Source organism: Monodelphis domestica, chromosome 1 (assembly GCF_027887165.1).
Source record: "Monodelphis domestica isolate mMonDom1 chromosome 1, mMonDom1.pri, whole genome shotgun sequence".
Lineage (NCBI taxonomy): Eukaryota > Metazoa > Chordata > Mammalia > Didelphimorphia > Didelphidae > Monodelphis > Monodelphis domestica.
This window is the reverse complement of record NC_077227.1, coordinates 225,393,235-225,412,458: the sequence shown is the minus strand read 5'-3', so window position 1 is coordinate 225,412,458 and position 19,224 is coordinate 225,393,235. Positions and strand designations below refer to the sequence as shown.

Genomic DNA, 19,224 nt, shown 5'->3' with positions numbered 1-19,224 from the left:
CAAAGCTACCTAACTGCCCTCTAGCTTAAAGCATTCAAAGAAGGAAACAAGATTTATGAAGAACCTGCTCCATGCCAGGCACTATGCTAAGCACTTTATTAATATTATCTTATTTTATCCACACAATAACTTAGGGAGGTATAGGCTATTATTAAACCTATTTTATAGTTTAAGAAACTTGGGCAGAACTTGCTAAGAATCTCAAAGCTAAAAGATGTCAGAGATGGAACTTGATCTCCAGTTTTCTTGATTCTAAGATCAGCTTTCTATCCACTGAACCACCTTCATTCTTTATAATAACAATAGATTAGTTTTTATTTAGTATTTTCAAGTTTACAAAATACTTTTCTCAGGACAAGTGAGTGAGGTAGGTATTTGAAAAAATGTTATCTCCACTCTACAGATGAAGAAACTGAAGTGACTTTTCAAAATTTAGTAAGTGGCAGAACATGGACTCTGATCTTCTGATGCCAAGTCCAGGGCTTGTTCCATCCATCTCTACATTTTGCTGCCTCTTTATAAAGGAAAGGATGCTGGCATGGGAATCAGGGGACCTAGAATTATCCACCAATCCATCTCTCCATTCATCCATCCATCTACTCTTCCAACAGTTATTGCAAACATTCTGGGACATTTGGAAAGTCTACTTTATCCGAAGTCACCTGGATGCCAATTAGAAATTTGCCCCTTTGCCCCTAGTTACTTATATTTTTGTATGCCCATATTTATTTACAAGGTCTTATTACCACAAAATTGGTCCTATTATCCACCAACTATTTGGTTTAGCCTTTCTGGGCCTCAGTTTCCACCTGTCTAAGGTTCCTTCTCAACTAGAAAAAAAACTGTGACGCTTCCAATTCTGTGATTCTTTTCTATCTCTTCCTACTACTCAAAGAGTAATTTCAAACACTTAAGAATGTTAGGGGAAAATAAAGAAAATAATTTTCCAATTAGTTAATGTGGTCCAATGGATAGAGTTTAGATCTTCCATCTCAAATCCTTTTTAGATGTGAGTCCCTGTGAAAGGTCTCTATAGGGGAAAGGAAGGGAATTTATCTGTTCCTTGGGGATAGCACCAGCTGGATAGTACAGGGTGATGCAGTAGATAAAGTGCTGGCCCAGAGTCAGAAAGACACCTTCTTGAATTCAAATCTGGCCAAAGAAACTTACAGAACAATAAAACGCCAGGCTCCACTTGAAATGAGAGTTGATTGTTAAATTTTCAGTGTGGGCATTTCTACCTCAGAAATTGACAAATAAGGGTTTGATTTATTGCTTTACTGGCAAACACCACAAATGAGAGTTTGATTTATTGTTTTATTGATTTTCTGGACTTAAGAAAGTGTTGGAGAAAATGCTAATAATACAAAACCAAGACTCAAAGAGTTTAGGACTAGAATGTGTCTCTTCTTCATTTCTAACCCAAGTTGCGATATTGCTCCATGTTCTTTAGTCATTTTAGTCATATCTGACTCTTCTTGACCCCAGTGGGAGATTTTTTTGCCAGACACTGGACTTGTTTGTCATTTCCTTCTTCATCTCATTTTTTTTACAGATGAGGAAACTGAGACCAAAAGGGTTCAAGTGACTTGCCCAGGGTCACACAGCTTTTAAGTGTCAGAGACCAGATTTGAACCCAAAAAGCTGAATCTTCCTGACTCTAGGTCTGATACTTTATCCATGACTGAAGCCCTGGTTCTAGCACAAGTGAACTCAGTATCAAACATCCATCTGAAGAGAGCTTGGGGCTCTTCTTTAAAACGGGATTGTAGGGAAGGGCAATTGTCACTCCCCCATTCAAAATCTGCAATGACCTTTGGGATAAAATATCAAGTCTTCATTCAGCATGATCCTCAAAGCCTTCCACCATCTGACTCCTGCACTCCTTCCTTACCTACTTGCAAACTGTTCGCATCCTTCACACCATATTCCATTCAACCTGACCTCGCTGTTCCTTGAAATGGACAAGCCTGTCTCCCAAGCCTTCATCCCTGGCACACCATCCCTCCTCGCCTCTGCCTCTTAGCATTCCTCCATTCCTTCAAGTCTCAGCTTTCTACTTAAAGCCTCTCCTGAGTCCCTCCTTGTTGGCACTACTCCCTCTTCCCTGAACTTTCAAAGTATTTATATATCTTTGTACATGTTGCACGCTCCTTGTATACAATTAGAGGCAGCTAAGTCTGGAGTAAGGGAGACCTGAATTCAAATCCAGCCTCACCTACATACAAGCTATGAGACCTTGGGCAAGTCACTTAACCTGTATGCCTCTATTTCTTCAACTGTAAAATGGGAATAATAGCAACAACCTCCTAAGGCGGTTGTGAGATCAAATGAGATAATCCTTTAACACAGTATTTGGCACAGAGTAGAGGCTTATAGAAATACTTATTCCCTTCTTCCTTCCCTGTTCCCAGTAAAGTACAAGATTTCTGAGGGCAAAAACTCTATCATTTTTGTCTTTGTATCCCTAAGACCTAGCCAAGGGCCTGGCACAGACACAGAGTAGGCATTTGATGATCTGTGACAGACATTGAATAAGTCACTTTTCCTTGATGCCTCAGTTCTACCAAATGAGAAGGCTGAACTAGAAAAGGTCCTCCCTTGCTCTACCTATTTATTCTGTGAAATGCAACTAATATTGTGTTCACTGGTGCTACACCATTTGTCCCCAACTTGCCTTTGTAGGCTTATACCATACAATTCTCATCACATACTCTTTGTGCTAGCCACTTGTACTATTTATCATCCCCCAAATATGACAAGGGCTGCCTCATCTTTCTTTAAAATCATTTTCTTTCTCTCTCTCTCTCTTTCTTTTTCTTTCCTTCCTTTCCTCTCCCTCCCTCTCCCTCCCTCCCTCTCTCCCTCCTTCCCTTCCTCCCTCCCTCCCTTTCTCTCCTTTTCTGTCTTAGAATCAATATTATATTATATGGTTCCAAGGCAGAGGAGCAGTAAGGGCTAGGCAATGGGGGTTAAGTGACTTGCCCAGGGTCACACAGCTAGGAAGTGTCTGAGGCTAGATTTGAACCTAGGGATTTCCCATCTCCAAGTTTGACCCTCTATCCACTGAGCCATCTAGACGCCCCTGTATTTCTCTCTCTGTGAAAAAAAATATTATTCTTTAAAACATTTACCTCCCATATTAGAATAAAAACTGTGTATTGGTTCCAAGGCACGAGAGCAATAAAGGCTAGGCAATGGGGGGTAAGTGACTTGCCCAGGGTCACACAGCTAGGAAGAATCTGAGGCCAAATTTGAATCCAGGACCTCCCATCTCTAGGCCTGGCTCTCATTTCACTGAGCCATCTAGATGTCCTTCCACTCCTTCCACCACCACTACCTCTAACTGTTTCTTAAATACTTCAGATCTTCTCATTTGTTTTTCAGTTATTTGTCTGCATGTCATACAATGTCTAGGAGATTTTTAATTCTTTGAGGTCAGGAACCTCCTCTTACTTATCTGTAGATCTCCCCAAAACCTAGTGTAGTACTTAGCATAGTAAACATTTATTAAATTGAATTACCTGCAGGGGACCCTTGTGAATTTTGCTAATCATTCTTGCTTACAGTTATTGTCTACATAGTATAAACAGGACCCAAGTGAATCTTTCTAATTGTTCTTCCCCACTGGGGAAACCTGTAGCAGGAAAGAACAATTAGGAAATTAACCAGGGTACTGCATTTCAGGTTTCATTTGGAATAATAGACAAGGGTCTGCAACCAAATTTAAAGCTGCTGAACATGCCCAGAATGTTGAAATCCGGTGCTTGGGAGAATTGTTAGTAGTGTAAAAAACAGGTGTGGGCACGATGACAAAGGCTTACACACTTGCAGAAGATGCTGGTTAGCAGGGCCAATTCTCAGAAAAATTGTTTTGATTCCCATCCAGCCTCCAACTTGCAGCTCTAACAGTCCATGATTCTAAGATTCCTTCCAGTCTTCACACGGTTTCATGTTCTAAATTCCCTTCCAGCTCTGATATTTTATGAGCAATGTTCCAATGTCCTTTCCATCTCTGAGATTCCACGATTCCACGAATGCTATTCCCTGTCGGTGAAGCCTGGGCAGAGATCGGCTTCAGAGAAGGGCAGCCAAGCTTGTGCAAGGGCTTATGGGAGCACTGCTTGACCAATCACGGCCCTGGGTTTTCCAGCTATTCTTTGGGAAGAAGGTCTTGCTCTCACATTCCTGTCTCCCTAGATTCTTTTCTCCACTCAGAATAGTTCCATTCGGATCTACGCTTCAGGGGCTCAGGGAATTGCTACGGGAAGGCCAAAGTGTAGAGGGTAGATGGCACAGAAGCATTTGTGGCTAAAGCAATTACTAAATAGGATGTGGACTGCCTGAGCTCCCCAGGCTCAAAAATATTGGGTCTTGACCACAACCACTTGCCTTGCTGCTTCTTTCTAAAACAGAGTCTATACTTCAAAGCTTACCAGTTTTTACTTTCCAACATGTGCAAAATGGGAGGCAAGCAAGAAATATCCCCCCAGATGTACTAAAATATCATTATAGACTAAGCCGATTTAGAACAATCACTTCCAAACCTTTCCTTTCAGGGACAAGGAAGTGCCCCATTGTTGCTGGTAACGGTATAGTGACTCAGGGAGGCAGCACGGGGGTGGGGAGAGATGTTCCCCTAGCTGAGGCTAAAAAAAAGAGATGTTAGACTCTGATAAACTCAGATAACAGCAGAGTGTCAGAACTGAAGAGGCCTTTAGAGATCATCTAGTCCAACCTTCCTTTTTTATAAAAAAGGGCACTGGGACCAATGGGTCGCCCAGCAGACACATACATAAAATCAGTCTATATCTATCCTGCCACCTTAGCCCTAAATACCAAAGCAAAGTGGAGGGAAGGGGCTCTTCTTTGGATGTCCTTCCTAAGGAAGTTAGAGCCAGGAGAGACCTTGGAGATAGATAGCTGATCCATTGCAAGAGTGTGTTGGTAAATATTTAACAATCAGCTTCCTCAGCACCACCCCCCCTCCAAAAAAAAAGACCTTTGGCATATTTTAAGTTTAATTTACATTATTAGCATTTTTCTCCATTGTTTTCTTGAATCCAGGTAATCAACAAAATGGTAAATCAAGCCCTGATTTGGATCAATTGTCAGTTTCTACTGTGTAAATGCTCACTCTAGAAATGTTAACAATGGAGTTTTCTATACACCCCTGATTCCATCCCTCTATCCATAACTCATCTTACAAATGAGGAAAAGGATATACATATATATACATATACATATATATATATATTTTTTTTAACCTTTACCTTCCATCTTAGAATGAATACTGTATATTGGTTCCAAGGCAGAAGAGTGGTAAGGGCTAGGCAATGGGGGTCAAGTGACTTGCCCAGGGTCACACAGCTGAGAAGTGTCTGAGGTCAGATTCAAACCCAGGATCTCCCATCTCTAGATCTGGCTTTCAATCCACCGATATTAAGTGATGATTTATTTATTTAATATCACATAGCTAGGAAGTTGCAAGACTAGAACTCAAACTCTTGTCTCCTAGTTTTCAAGTGCAGGGGTCTCTCCATTGTCCCTATTTCCTTTCCTCTAAGGGTTCTTTTAGAACTTGTGTAGGTAGGTGGAGAAGGGCAGCCAGTGGCTTCTATTTTCTTACACATATCCTCATGCTTCTTCCTATCTCTCTATCCCTCTTTAGGTATAACTCTTGAGTATTACAACTGTGGGCAGCTAGAGAGTGCGGGGTCTGGTGTCAGGTAGACTTGAGTTCAAATTTGGCCTCAGAAACCTTGTAGCTGTGTGACTCTGGGTAAGTCGTTTAATTCTGTTTAACTCAGTTTCTCATCTGTAAAATGAGCTAGAGAAGGAAATAGCAAACCATTCCAGTATCTTTACTATGAAACCCCTAAATAGAGTCACAAACAGCTGGAAATGATGGAGCCACAACAAAATGACTAGCCCTGCCATGAACATCGACATCCCTTCTTACTTCTTATTCATATCTCTCTCTCATTCCCCAAGCCGAGGAGACTCTCCAGGAAGAAATAGCAGTGAAGTACTCTTGCCTCTCAAAAACTGGATGGTTCCCTATCTCTTTAGGATTGGCCTCCCAGAAAAATAAAAATGGTGGCCTACTCAGACTAATTGGACTGGCTTTGCTGTTTGAAAATTATGTGACCTTGAATCTTACACCTGCATTTGGAAAACCAACTTTACAAGATGATTAAAACATGGTTACGCAGCACTTTAATTTCTTAATTATTCTTCCTTGTTACAAGTTAAAAACAAACAAAATCGGAAAACAAAATATCTTTGAATAAAAAAAATTAACAAATAAGATAAAACCAATAATCCAATGTATTGTACTCTGTTGTATTGAGACCACATCTGAATATTATGTTTAGTTCTAGGTGGCACCGTTTAGTAAGGCTATTGATTAGCTGGGAAATATCTAGAAAAAGGCAAGTAGATGCCATCAAGTTCAAGTAAGTAAAACAGAGAAAGAAAAGACCAGGAGTGAGTGGGTGAGAGAGAGAAGTGGGGGAGGACCAATAGGAACATGACCATTGTTTTCAAGCATCTGAAGAATTGTAATGTGGAAAGAGGATAAGATTTCTTCTGGTCTCAGAGAGCAGATCCAAGAGAATGGGAAGATATTGCAAAGAGAAAAATTTAGACTTGCTTTAGGAAAAAACGTCCTGTTAGTTAGAGTTGTCCAAAAGTGAAAGGGGTTGCCTTGAGTGGGGAGTGAGTTTCTATCGCTGGAAGTTTTTAAGCAAAAGCTGGCTGACAATTTATGTATGTTGTCGAGAGGACTCTTTTTTCCATTTATGTGCTGAACTAGATAGAATCTGAAGTCTCTTGCAACTTTGAACTTCTGTGACTTGCTTCCTCATCTGTTCACTTTTTAGTTAGTTGATTTTTTTTTAAACCTCTTAAGTGTCACAGACCCCTTTGGAAGTCTGGTGAAACTATGGACCCATTCTCAGAATAAAGTTTTTAAATGTATAAAATAAAATATACAGGACTAAAAGGAAACCAATATTGAAATAAAATTATCAAAATATATTTTTTAAAAGCACAATCCACAGAGGCCAGATAAATGGCTCCATGGATTGAGAGGCAAGCCTAGAGATGCCATCATGGGTTCAGACCTGGTCTCTGATGCATCTTAGCCCTGTGACCCTGGGCAAGTCACTTAACCCCCATTGTTCTGCCTTGGAATCAAATACACAGTAAGACAGAAAGGTTTTTTACAAAGAAATTGAGTCCCAGACCTCTTTGAGGTTCATAGACCCCAGGTTAAGAACCTCAGGTCTACAGTAACTCTAAGGTTCTTTCTATTTCCAAAACCTATGAATTATACCAGTCTGACTTCCCTAATTCTCAAAACGAGCTAGGTGATAGCATACAAGAGCCCTAAAGAGGAAATGGAGGAAGACTGTTTGCCTGAAACCCTGCCTCAGTGTAGAGGACAGAATAAGAGTCTCCACTCTGAACGAGAGGCCACTTCAAGGGAGGTCTTCGTCTTGGCCAGTCTTCAAAACCTTCCAAATTAGTTTGTCCTAATTCCTGAGGAATTTCCCAAGTCTCCCTCTGCCTTAGTCATGCCCAGCCCCAACTGAACCCTCCTCATTACCACTCACAGGAGGGGATGGCGCAGGTGTGCAGCCCTTCATTTCATCTTAAATACACTTTTTTCAAGTTGAGTTTGAAATAACAAACCCACAGATGCAAAGTCAAAAAAACCTAACAATGAGAAAAAACCAATAACCCAATGCTTCCTTCCTAAGGCTTGGTCATGATAGTGACCCAGAAGGGCCCCATCTCCGAGTCTTTGTTGTCGAGAAGATGTTTCCGTTACAGGGTACAACTGCCGGAGGACTCCCTCACCTTCGAAGCCCCGGGAAGGTGTTCCATTTGTCCTTGGATCATTAATCTTTCTTTCACAGTGGATGAAGTGCAAGACCCCAAGTCAGCAAGGTAGCTAGGTGGCCGAGAGCTCTAAGACTGGGGTTTAAATTTGGCCTTAGACCCTTAATGATCCTGGGCAAGTCACTTAACTACTATTTGCCTCAGTTTCTTCATGTGTAAAATGAAGATAAAAATAGCACTTAGAGGCAGCTAGGTGTCTCACTGGATAGAGAGCCAGGCCCAGAGACAGGTCCCGGGTTCAAGGGTAACATCAGATACTTCCAGCAAGTTTGCCTAGCTCTTCTGCCTTGGAACCAATACATAATATTGATTCTAAGATGGAAGGTAAGGGTTTAAAAAAATAATAACACCTACTTCCCAAGGGTTGTTGGAAGGATCACATGAAATCACTATAAACTGTCTGGTTCATTTTTTTCCCCCCAACAGATAATCATGATTTATTACATTTGTCTACAAAATTAGTTTTAAAAACAAGCAAGATTTCAGTGCATATTGTAAGTCGTACGTCTCTCCATTTCCGGACAAATGCTTATGTCCTGAATTTCTTCAGCATTGGATTTGTTTCTATATTTCTTCTTAGCCTCTAAAGAACAATTTCTACAAAAAAGTTGGTGTTTTTGCCAGTAAGAGGTGCAAAATTTGCCTTTTCAGTAGCTTGGGTCACTGAGTGCCCTCAAAACAGACAGACAAAGGTGACCGTTTTCCCTAGCCTGGATTAGACCCTCGATATTACAGAAACGTTAGCTATTCACATTAATAGCTTCAGTCATTTCTATCTCTAAAGCATATCTGATATCCATCCCCTTGTCTCCATTTAAATGTATTTCCAACCCATATTCCGCCTCTGGTCTAGACTACTACAAATAGCCTCTAATTGGTCTCTGCTACAATTCTTCCTCCAATCCAGTCCACGGACCACTCAGATCCAAATCAACTTTCCTAAACCATGAATCTGACCACCTCCCTTCCCACTGGATAAACACCAATGGGATCCTGCTACACTCAACATCAACTAGAAACTCGCCTCTTTAGCATTTTAAAACCATTCACAACCTGGCCCCAGCCTAACTTTTCAGTCTTATTTTGAACCCTCATTTGTTCTCGAGACCAGCCAAACTGGCCTTCTCATGGTTCCTCATATGTAGAATGTATAATTAGAATTTTGTACCCTTGGACTTCATTTCCCAGCATCCCACTTTTGTGCCCATGTTATGCCCTTATGTTTTGTAGATAAGTTTCTGTAACTCTGCCCTCTCTCTCTTCTCCCGCTTTCGAGGTTTGGGAAAAGGCACTTTACTTAGGCTATTGCTTTCCTCTACTTTAAGTGATTATTAATAAATCTTATAAAATATAATACTTGGAGTGATTGGATATTAATTTTTAATCTTCCAAGAAGAGATCCAAGGCCACGTTCAAGGTCTCTCTGAAGAGTTTCAGTAGTAATTAAGACATAAGAGATGTTGGCACTGGACCGTCCTACGTGGCATGCTGCATCAAAGGGGCATTCATGGGCAAAGTGGAATTGCAGGAGCTCAAAAAGAAACATTAGATGCCCAGATTTAAAAACATCTTCACCCAAAATGTTCATATGGACTATTTGTGCCTGATTTGTGGTAGAGCCTTCTAAACTCAAACTGGTCTGATCAGCCACATACTATACGTTGACCCCAACCAACATGGTGGTGCCATTTTATTTCTCTCTGGAGTGGAATGGATTACAACCAACCAACCATATGGCACTCCATTTCTTGCTTTTCTTTGCAGTGGCTATACCTAGTGCTTCCACCACTTGGTATCCCTTCTTAATTTAATGTTCAGCTAAAGAACCACATTCTTTTACATGAAACCTGATCCTAACACCTTCTGGAGCCTTCCTTCCCCACCCCTATAATCTTGTTCTTATTTTTTAGACAACGACATAAGTATCTACTGTCTACCTGTTGATTTTGTTTCCCCAGTGGCCTGGCACCATGGTGGCACTTAATAAGATTTGTTGACTGAATGATTGAAAGGAACTAGGGGTCAGCTAGGTGGCAAGGTAGATGGGGGTAATTGGAGTGGAGTCAGGAAGACTCATCTACCAGAATGAAAATCTAGTCTCAGATACAGTCCTCATATACTGTGTGACCCTGGACAAGTCACTTAACCTTGTTTGCCTCAATTCCCTCATCTGAAAATGAGCTGAAGAAGGAAATGGCAAATCCACTCCAGTATCTTTGCCAAGAAAAATCCAAATGGAGTCATGAAGAGTCAGATATGACTAAATATCACAAAAGGGCCAGGAATAGCCTAGGATGATGGAAGGAATATTAAACTTGGAAATCAAGATACAGATTCAAATTCTGGCTCTGACTCACTAGCTGTATAACCTTGAGTCAAGTGTAGCCTCCTCAATACCTAATCTACAAAATGGTACATGTGGGGGGAGGGAAGGGAAGGGTTGTGAGGATATTAAAGACGATCTCTAAGGGGAAGGAAGTGTGACACCAGGGTAAGAAAGCTGGCCTTCAAGTCAAGAAGGTCTGCTTCTGAGGCTTATTAGCTAACTAGGTTATGGGGTAATTTTTTTTTAAGTTTTCAAGAACTTTATCTTCTTTGTCTATAAAATTGGAATAAAAATATACATGATAGCTAATTCATAGGGTTATTGTGAGGTGCAAATGAAATAATCGCCTGAAAGAGAGGCATTGGGAGATGCAGGGGATAGAAGGGTGGGCTTGGAGTCTGGAAGACCCAAATTAAAATGGGACCCCAGACAGTTACTCCTGAAGCTGAAGCTGAACTATTTTGGTCACATAATGAGAAGATAGAATTCACTGGAAGAGACTGGGAAAGATTGAAGGCAAAAGGAGAAGGGGATGGCAGAAGATGAGATGGATTGATAGAATTATGGAAAAAAGGAACATCAACTTGGATAGACTCTGGGGGAAAATGGAGACTAGAATGACACATATGCCATGGTCCATGGGAACATGAAGAGTTGGATAAATGGCTGAACAACAACAGGACCCTGAACAAGTCACTTAACCTGTTTTGCCTTGGTTTCTTCAACTGTAAAATGGGGATAATAATAGGACCTACTTCCCAAGGTTGTGGTGAACATCAAATGAGGTAATATCTGTAAAACTTAGCACAATGCCTGGAAAATAGCAAATGCCTATTAAAGACGATTATTTCCTTCCTTTCGAAGGTACTTTGCAAGCTCTAAAGTACTCTGAAAATTTTTTAGAGCTCCATGCCTCAGTGTCTTCTATGAAACAAGAGGATTGGGTATGCGACATGCCAGTTTTGTGTCTGTGCACTGAGCAGTAGGGTGTTATGTTAAATAGTCCTTTCACATCCAGGGTGACCCGCAGGATCACAAGCTTAGACCTGGAAGGGAATTCTTAAGGGATATCTAGTCCAACCCTGTATTTTACAGATGAGGAAACTACCTGGAAGGGAATTCTTAAGGGATATCTAGTCCAACCCCATATTTTACAGATGAGGAAACTACCTGGAAGGGAATTCTTAAGGGATATCTAGTCCAACCCCATATTTTACAGATGAGGAAACTACCTGGAAGGGAATTCTTAAGGGATATCTAGTCCAACCCCATATTTTACAGATGAGGAAACTACCTGGAAGGGAATTCTTAAGGGATATCTAGTCCAATCCCCATATTTTATAGATGAGGAAACTACCTGGAAGGGAATTCTTAAGGGATATCTAGTCCAACCCCATATTTTACAGATGAGGAAACTGAGGCCCAAAGAGATTAAGGGATATCTAGTCCAATCCCCATATTTTACAGATGAGGAAACTGAGGCCCAAAGAGATTATGTGACCTGGGAAAAAAAATCATAGTAAGTAGCAGAATGAGATGAAAACTCAGACCTCCTGACTCCAAATCCCTCCCTTTCTACAGCCCCAGATTGCAAAGCACAGCTACTATTGGTATCCTGCTTGTAATTGTCATTTACCCTCGCTTTATTTATTCAAGGCTCATACTTCAGGAAGCACAGATTCCTGAGTGATATCTCTTTAGCATTGGGTCCACTACCAAAGGCAGACTGGATCCATTCTCAATTTCCCAATGGGCCTTCTGCTCTTTCATCATCTCTTAAGGGATGAATGGTTGCCCCCAGTTCCCTTGCTTTACCTTTCTCTACAAAGACCGAGACCCCACTAAACTTTCCTAGTTAACTGTTCAGGAATCTTATTTTTCATTTAGGGAGAAAAGTCTCGCTATCCCCTAACAGATGTCACTTGGGATCAACATTTCTAACCCCCCTCCCCTTTTTTTTTAAACAGACAGAGCTATTCCCAGAGATCCCACTGTTAGGAGTATATCACAAGGAGCTCAAGTAAGAAAGATTGGTCCTGGGCAGGTAGGTGGCTTAATGGATAGAGAACCAGACCTAAAGATGGGAAATCCTGGGTTCCAATCTAGCCTCCCACACTTTCTAGTGGTGTGACTGTGAATAAAGTCACTCAATCCCAAATGCCTAGTCCTTGCTGCATTTCTGCCTTGGGATGATACTTCATATTGCTTCTATAAACGAAGGTAAGGCTTTTTTTTTTTTTAATGAAAGACAAATCCCACAAATAACAAAATACTTAAAGCAAAATTATTTTTGGTAGCAAACAGTTGGAAATAAAAAGGTTTCCATCCATTGGAAAAGGGCAAAACAAATGGAATGTGAAAGAATATTACCAGGTCATAAAAATAAATAAGGACCAGTGGAAGATATCTTAACTGATGCAAAGTGAGGTAAACTGCCAGGAATTGAATATTCACAGTGATGATAATAATTTAGGTGATTAGAACAGCAATAAAAAAAATCAAAACTGAATGTTGTGTGATTTTAAGAACCAAGCCCCATAATGAAAGAGATCTAAGAATGCAGCTCCCTCTCTTTTTTACAGGTGGACAATTATTGGGTAGGGAACACCATATAGTAGGAGACTTGCCTGATGTATGGATTAATTTTGCTGAACTGTTTTTTTTCTTTCTCTCATATTCTTTTATAAGGGGTTTCATAAGTTTCTTCTTTAATAAATTATAAGAGATAACTCTTTGGGTTGAGAAGGGGAGAGGGATATATGAAAAGATGTTGTCAAAGGAAGGTGATATCAAATCAAAAAATATCAACGATTTTAAAAATAGTCCTGGCCAGGATTTCAAATCTATGCCCTCTGAGGTGGAAAAGGAACTCGGCTAGGAAGACAGAGGAGCATCAGGTGCAAGCGGACTACCCTCCAGGACCAGAGTTGGGGGAGGAAGTGGTCATCAATTTTTTCAAATAATGTTTCAAGTGTTTTTGAGTTGGTGGGAGGGTGGATCAGATTTCAAATGATGCTTAAAAGCAAGGAAAAAAACCAAACTTATGGTGATAAAGACTTCAGGGGGTTTCTCCAAAGTACTATAATATGGAAGATAAATACTTTGGGTCCTAGCTTTGGGTGGTGACTCAGGAAAGAATAGATTGAAGTTCCAGGAAGGTGAATTTCATCTCAGTATATGGTAAACACTGGCTAACAATTAGAGACCTCTTAAAATGGAACTGATTTGTCTTAAAGTAGTTGTTGAAGAAATTGTAAATGAGATTCCTGCATCAGATATCAGACAAGCTGAACACTAAGGTCTCTTCAGCTCAGAGATTCTATGTCCAATGTATATAGCTATATGACGCAATAGATAGAAACCTGGTTTTGGAATCAAGAAGTTGTGGGTTCGAATCCTAGTGATGTCTTGGTTGAGCTTTAGGCAGACAGATGGAAATCAATGAGACAAGTTCACTCATGTACATCTAACTTGACCCAACTACAGGACAGTATTAAGTAAATCAGGAAGAGAGAAGTCATTATGGGGTGGCTCCCTGGAGAAGGTGGGATTTGAACTAGACTTTGAAGGATTTCAGATAAGTAGATACAGAAGGAGACTCTGCCCAAAATAAACACTTGCTAGGAAAGAGTACCTCCTCTGGTAGTCCAAGGTTCTGGGTTCTAGTGTTAGCTCAGCTAATTAACTGTGATCTCTCTGGGTCTGATTTCTTCATCTGTAAAATAATTGGCTTAGACAATAGTTCTTAATCCTTTTTTTGTTTTGTTTTATTTTGTTTTGTTTTGTTTTGTTTTGTTTTGTTTTGTCAGGGCCTCCTTTGGCAGTTTAGTGAAGCCTAAGATCCCCTTCTCAGAATAATGTTCTTAAATGCATACAATAAAATGCACAAGGGGCAGCTAGGTGGCTCAGTGGATTGAGAGCCAAGCCTGGAGAAAGGAAGTGTTGGGTTCAAATTTGTCCTCAGATATTTCCTAGCTGTGTGATCCTGGGAAAGTTCCTGGTTGCATAACCCTCGCCACTCTTTTGCCTTGGAACCAATATACAGAATTGATTCTAAAATGGAAGGTAAGGATTTAAAAAAAGAAGAAAGGGGATTAGAAAGGACCTAGAGGCCAGAACCACAGAAAAGCAGATCTGACCTTCATATTAGAAGAGTCTTAAAAATCAGATGTTCTGAATTAGGAAGGATTGCCTTGGTACACTTCTCATCACTAAAAATCTTTAAGGAGGAGACTGAATGACCACTTATTGGAGATGGAAAAATGTTTCATGTTTTGGGTAGGAATTTCAACTAGAGGTCTCTTCCAACTCTAATATTCTCTGATTTCACAGACCAAGAAGCTAAACTAACTTGTTATGATACTAATAGCAGTCAGTATATTAATATATCTTCTCTTCTCAATGTAATCTTCATGGATACTGTCATTCAATTGGGTCCAACTCTTCCAGACACCATTTGGGATTTTCTTGGCAAAGATACAAGAATGGCTTGCCATTTCCTTCTGCAGTTTTTTTTTAAACAGATGAGGCAAACAGGGCTAAGTGACTTGTCCAGGGTCACACAGTAAATGTCTGAGGATGGATTTGAACTCAAGATGAGTCTTCCTGACTCAGGCAAAGCACTGTATCTACTGTGCCATTTAGCTTCACAATGGAGGCTATGCTCCCTTCCAAAGGGAATAACTCCAAGAGTAGGAATTCCAGATATTGCAGGGGACTAAAGGGGCAGAGGCAACATTTCTTGGTAGATGAGTTTTTAGGTATTTTTCTAAACATATTAAAAGGGAAGTTACCTAGTGGTTTGCCTCAGGGGGGGACTGTTCCATAGTCAATTCTGATTTAAAATTCTGCATATTCACACACATTCTGAAATTGCCAAAGATTCCTATCTCATCCCTACACTCACCCCTTTATCTTCCATATTCAATTACAGATATCTTAGAAAGTTAGAGCAGAAAGACACCTTCTGCATTCTTTCAGTCCAAAGGGTTCCTCTTTTTGGATGAGGAAACTAAGATCCAGAGAGGTGATGAACCTAAGGTCACACAACGAATGACAGATCTGGGATAAGAACCAAGTCTCCTAATTCCCCAATTTTCATTCTACTGCAACAAGCTGCTCCTTTGTGTCAAATTTGGTAAAAGTGATGGAAACACTTCAAGACAAGACCAACTCTCATAGTGAGACACTGGCAAAATAAGGTAGAGGAACTGGAGTCAAGGATACTCAAATTCCATAGCCTGGAACCTTGCAGTATGGTGCTAGAATCACAGAACTCTATGCAGGAACACCAAAGGTTATCTCATTCATTTCTATGCAAATGTCCCTCTACAACATTCCAGAAAAGAGGTCCCATGGCCTTCTTATAAAGACACCACAAAGAACTCACTATCTCTTGAGGTATCATATTTCAATGTAAGACCATTGTAATTGTTAAGAAGGAAACAGTATTGTATTCAGAGTCAGGAAACCTGCTTTTAAATTCTGACTCTGCTACTTCTAGTTATAGTATACAGGGCAAGGCATTTATCCTATGCCTCAGTTTCTTTATCTGCAAAATGAGGGAGTTGGCCTAGTTGATTATAATTGTTCTTTCTTCTCTCTTTCTCTCACACCCACAGATATCACACAAATAAATAAAAACACAACACAAACACCCACATACATACAATTTATTTTTATCTGTATCTAGGATTTCATTGGTCTTGGACCACGTTGGTAAACCTATGGCACATATGCTGGAGGGGCTGTTCCCTTCCCCCTCTCCACGCTGCCTGAGGACATTTTTTCCACTTCACCCACCCCTCTGCTGAGCAGCCTAATGGGAGCATTTCTTCCCTCCCTTGTCTGGGGTAAGAGGGAGGCTCACATGTAGCATGAGGGTTGCAGTTTGGGTACTCAGTCTCTAAAAGGTTTGCCATTACTTGTCTAGGAAATTCTTTTTTTTTCTTTTTTTAAATTTAAAACCCTTACCTTCCATCTTAGAATCAATACCATGTATTGGTTTCAAGGCAGAAGAGTGATAAGGGCTAGGCAATGGGGGTCAAGTGACTTGCCCAGAGTCACACAGCTGGGAAGTGTCTGAGGCCAAATTTGAACCCAGGACCTCCCATCTCTAGACCTGGCTCTCCATCCACTGAGCTACCTAGCTGGCCCCTAGATCTAGGAAATTCTAAGTGAGGAAGCTGTTTGCCAGTGAAGATCAACTAATATGCAACCAATATCTTACATTAAATACCACAGTAAATTGCAAATGAATATATGATTTACATATATAAAAGGTCACATCACAAAATACATTTTAAAAACAGAGGAGATATCTTTTACAATTATGGATGGGAAAGGAACTTTTGACCAAACAAGGGTTAAAAAGAATTTCAGGAGAAAATTTGGATAATTATTGTAACACAAAATTGAAAAGGTTTCTGTACAAACAAAAAATCAATGAAATTATAACATGAAACTGAAAAGGTTTTTGTACAAACCTAAAATCAATGAAATTAAAATGCAGGGGAACCAGTTCCTTGGGGAAGCAAACTTCTCTGATCTCACATGCATCAGGGATCAATAGAAATCTGTAAGGCCATGCTCACTTATCTAGTAAAGAACCAAAGGATATGAACAGGTGGTTCTCAAAAGAAGAAAGGCAAGCAAGCTATCAACAACCAAATAAAAAGTGCTACCGACTGCTAACAAGTGAAGAGCAAATGAAAACGCCCGAGATTGCACCTCACACCCATCATATTGTCAGCTTGGAGAAAAGAGGAAAGAGGCAATTGTTGGAGCAGCTGGGAGAGGGCAAGCAGATAAGCCTAGTTGCTGGTGGAGCTTCAAAGTAATCTGACAGTTCTGGAAAGGTTGGTTTACCAGAACCAGTTTGGTTTATCCCAGGCCAAGAACTTTATTCTTTTCTTCAAGGGCTGCAAACGGATACTCCAGTCCAACAAAAGGCCCTTTAGTACAGTAAGCAGAATGATTTTTAAAAGTGCAGTCCTTCTGGCCGGGGCTCGCAGTGTTTCCTCAGAATTTGGCCCAGGCACAGTGCTGAGGCTTGGCATACCTCCTGCTTGCAGTCATCCTCCCTGGGGCCAAGCAGGCTGGGGAAGAGGCAGGCAGGGCAAACTCCACTCAGACTCGGGCTACCCTCAAAGTTCGGGGTGTCGGCCAGTCAGCTATTAACCACCTGGGCCCCCAAGGCCAGATGTCACCCTCCCTAACCTTCCCCCGGGCAAAGGATCTTTTCACTCCCGGCCCCTCCTCCCTAAACTAGAGATAAGACTTGCAGTTTCCCTGGGGAGAGAAGTTTGCAGCCTGGTATGTGAGGTATGGGGGCTGGGGGAGGGGAGGATGCTATCGGAGTGCAGCCTGAGGCTAGTTTGCCTAGATAAAATAAACTGGGATGCACCAAAGTTTGTTTTTTTTGTGGGGAGCAGGGGGGGTTAGCGGTCAGGAGAGGCCCGAATATCTGGCTTCCTTTTGGGATTAAAAAACAAACAGAATTTGTTAGTATCATGGGATGGATTATAGTTTTAGAACTGGAAAGGACTTGAAAATGTATCTATAAATGAGGTACTATAGTCCAGAGAAGTTTAGGGAATTAGGGAGCAGGGCTGGGATTTGAACAGGACTCTTTAGACTCCAAATCCTGGATTCTTTTATTTTGGATTTAGGTTTATAGTACTTATAGAGATGAGGAAGAAAGCAACAAAGGTGAGCCCTTCTGAGGCTGGGCTCTTCCACTGGTGCTCTGTGGGTGACTCTGGTTAGGTCACTTCCTCCCTCTAGGCCTCAGTTTCCCCGTCTGCAAAAGGAGGCTTAATGTCCTGATAGACACTGGGTGCGGAAAGTGGCATACTTTTTTTAGACAAGGCAAACCTGAGAATTTATTTTGCTTGACGCATATTTTTTTTAAAGGGTTTCCTTTCTTTTTTCCTAGTGATAATTAATGGAAGAAAGTAGATTTTTGGTATTTGAATAAAAACCAAATTAATTTTAAAAACACAAAATGAAGGGCCTGGATAGAAATAGATGATCTCTAATAAGGTTTCTTTGGGTTCTTAAAAACTCTCCCCCTGTTCTCCTCCTCTTCCTCTTCCATTCGCGCAGGGCGGACAACAAACTCTCAAAGTTCGTCTATATCCCTCCAGCGAGGTTGAGTCTTCCACCCTCTGAGCCCCCAGAGCCAGGACGGTAGGAGCTTTGGCTGGGTAGACTCCGAAGGAGGAGGCTCTGGGGCCTCTGTGGCTGCACAGCTCAGCCCACGTAGGCACCTAGGACGGCGCTGCTCTATTCATTCCCCGTCTCCCCGACTCCGATGTGTGACAGTTAACAGACACCGGGCGCTGCGCCTCTGGGGGCATTTCTACTTGGGGAGCCGGTGTCAAAGTCTACCAAAGCCTAGTCATCGCCCTTCCTAGATTGTTTGCTTTAGGAAACATGGACAGGTTCCGCGCTGATCTTTTCGACTCAGGCGGGTTTCCAGGTAGATTGTGAAACGGTTCCTAGAGCTCCCGGGGAGCCCTGGCGACCCGAATCACCTGGGAGTCCCTAATGTCCTATTTCCCTCCATTCCTCCATCCTCACCTTGCAGGGGAAGGAGAAATGGGGAAGCCCAAGGATTCTCACGCGAGGGACTTGGACTGCTTTGGAAATGAGTCCTCCAGTGGATTTGGAGAGCCCCGGTCCTCTCCCCTCCAGCCTGCTGCCCACCCGCCAGGCCTCCAGATAGCTATCTTAATGACCGCAAACCCCCTGGGGAGCCCAAGGCATGCCATAGGGCACATAGCCAGGAACCGTGCCTGCAGGATGCCCAATGACGTCCTGCTCCGGGCGTCTCTCCACCCAACAAGAGAAGGGAACCTCCACCCAGCCTCCTCGGGGAGGCTGCCTCTGGGAACCTGTGAAAGAGCCTTTTGTTGCAAAAGTCTGGAGGGCGAACCCCTCCCTCCCCCCCAAACCTTGCTCTCCTTTCTTCCCCGGGTAGAGTTTGC

General features: G+C 41.6%; 1 protein-coding gene across 1 annotated transcript in view; it reads right to left on the bottom strand.

The window, feature by feature from the left end:
* The window catches only part of RIN3 (Ras and Rab interactor 3), a 169,938-nt gene that overhangs the window by 149,218 nt on the left and 1,496 nt on the right, over positions 1 to 19,224 (bottom strand). The gene's annotated exons all lie outside the window — the stretch shown is intronic.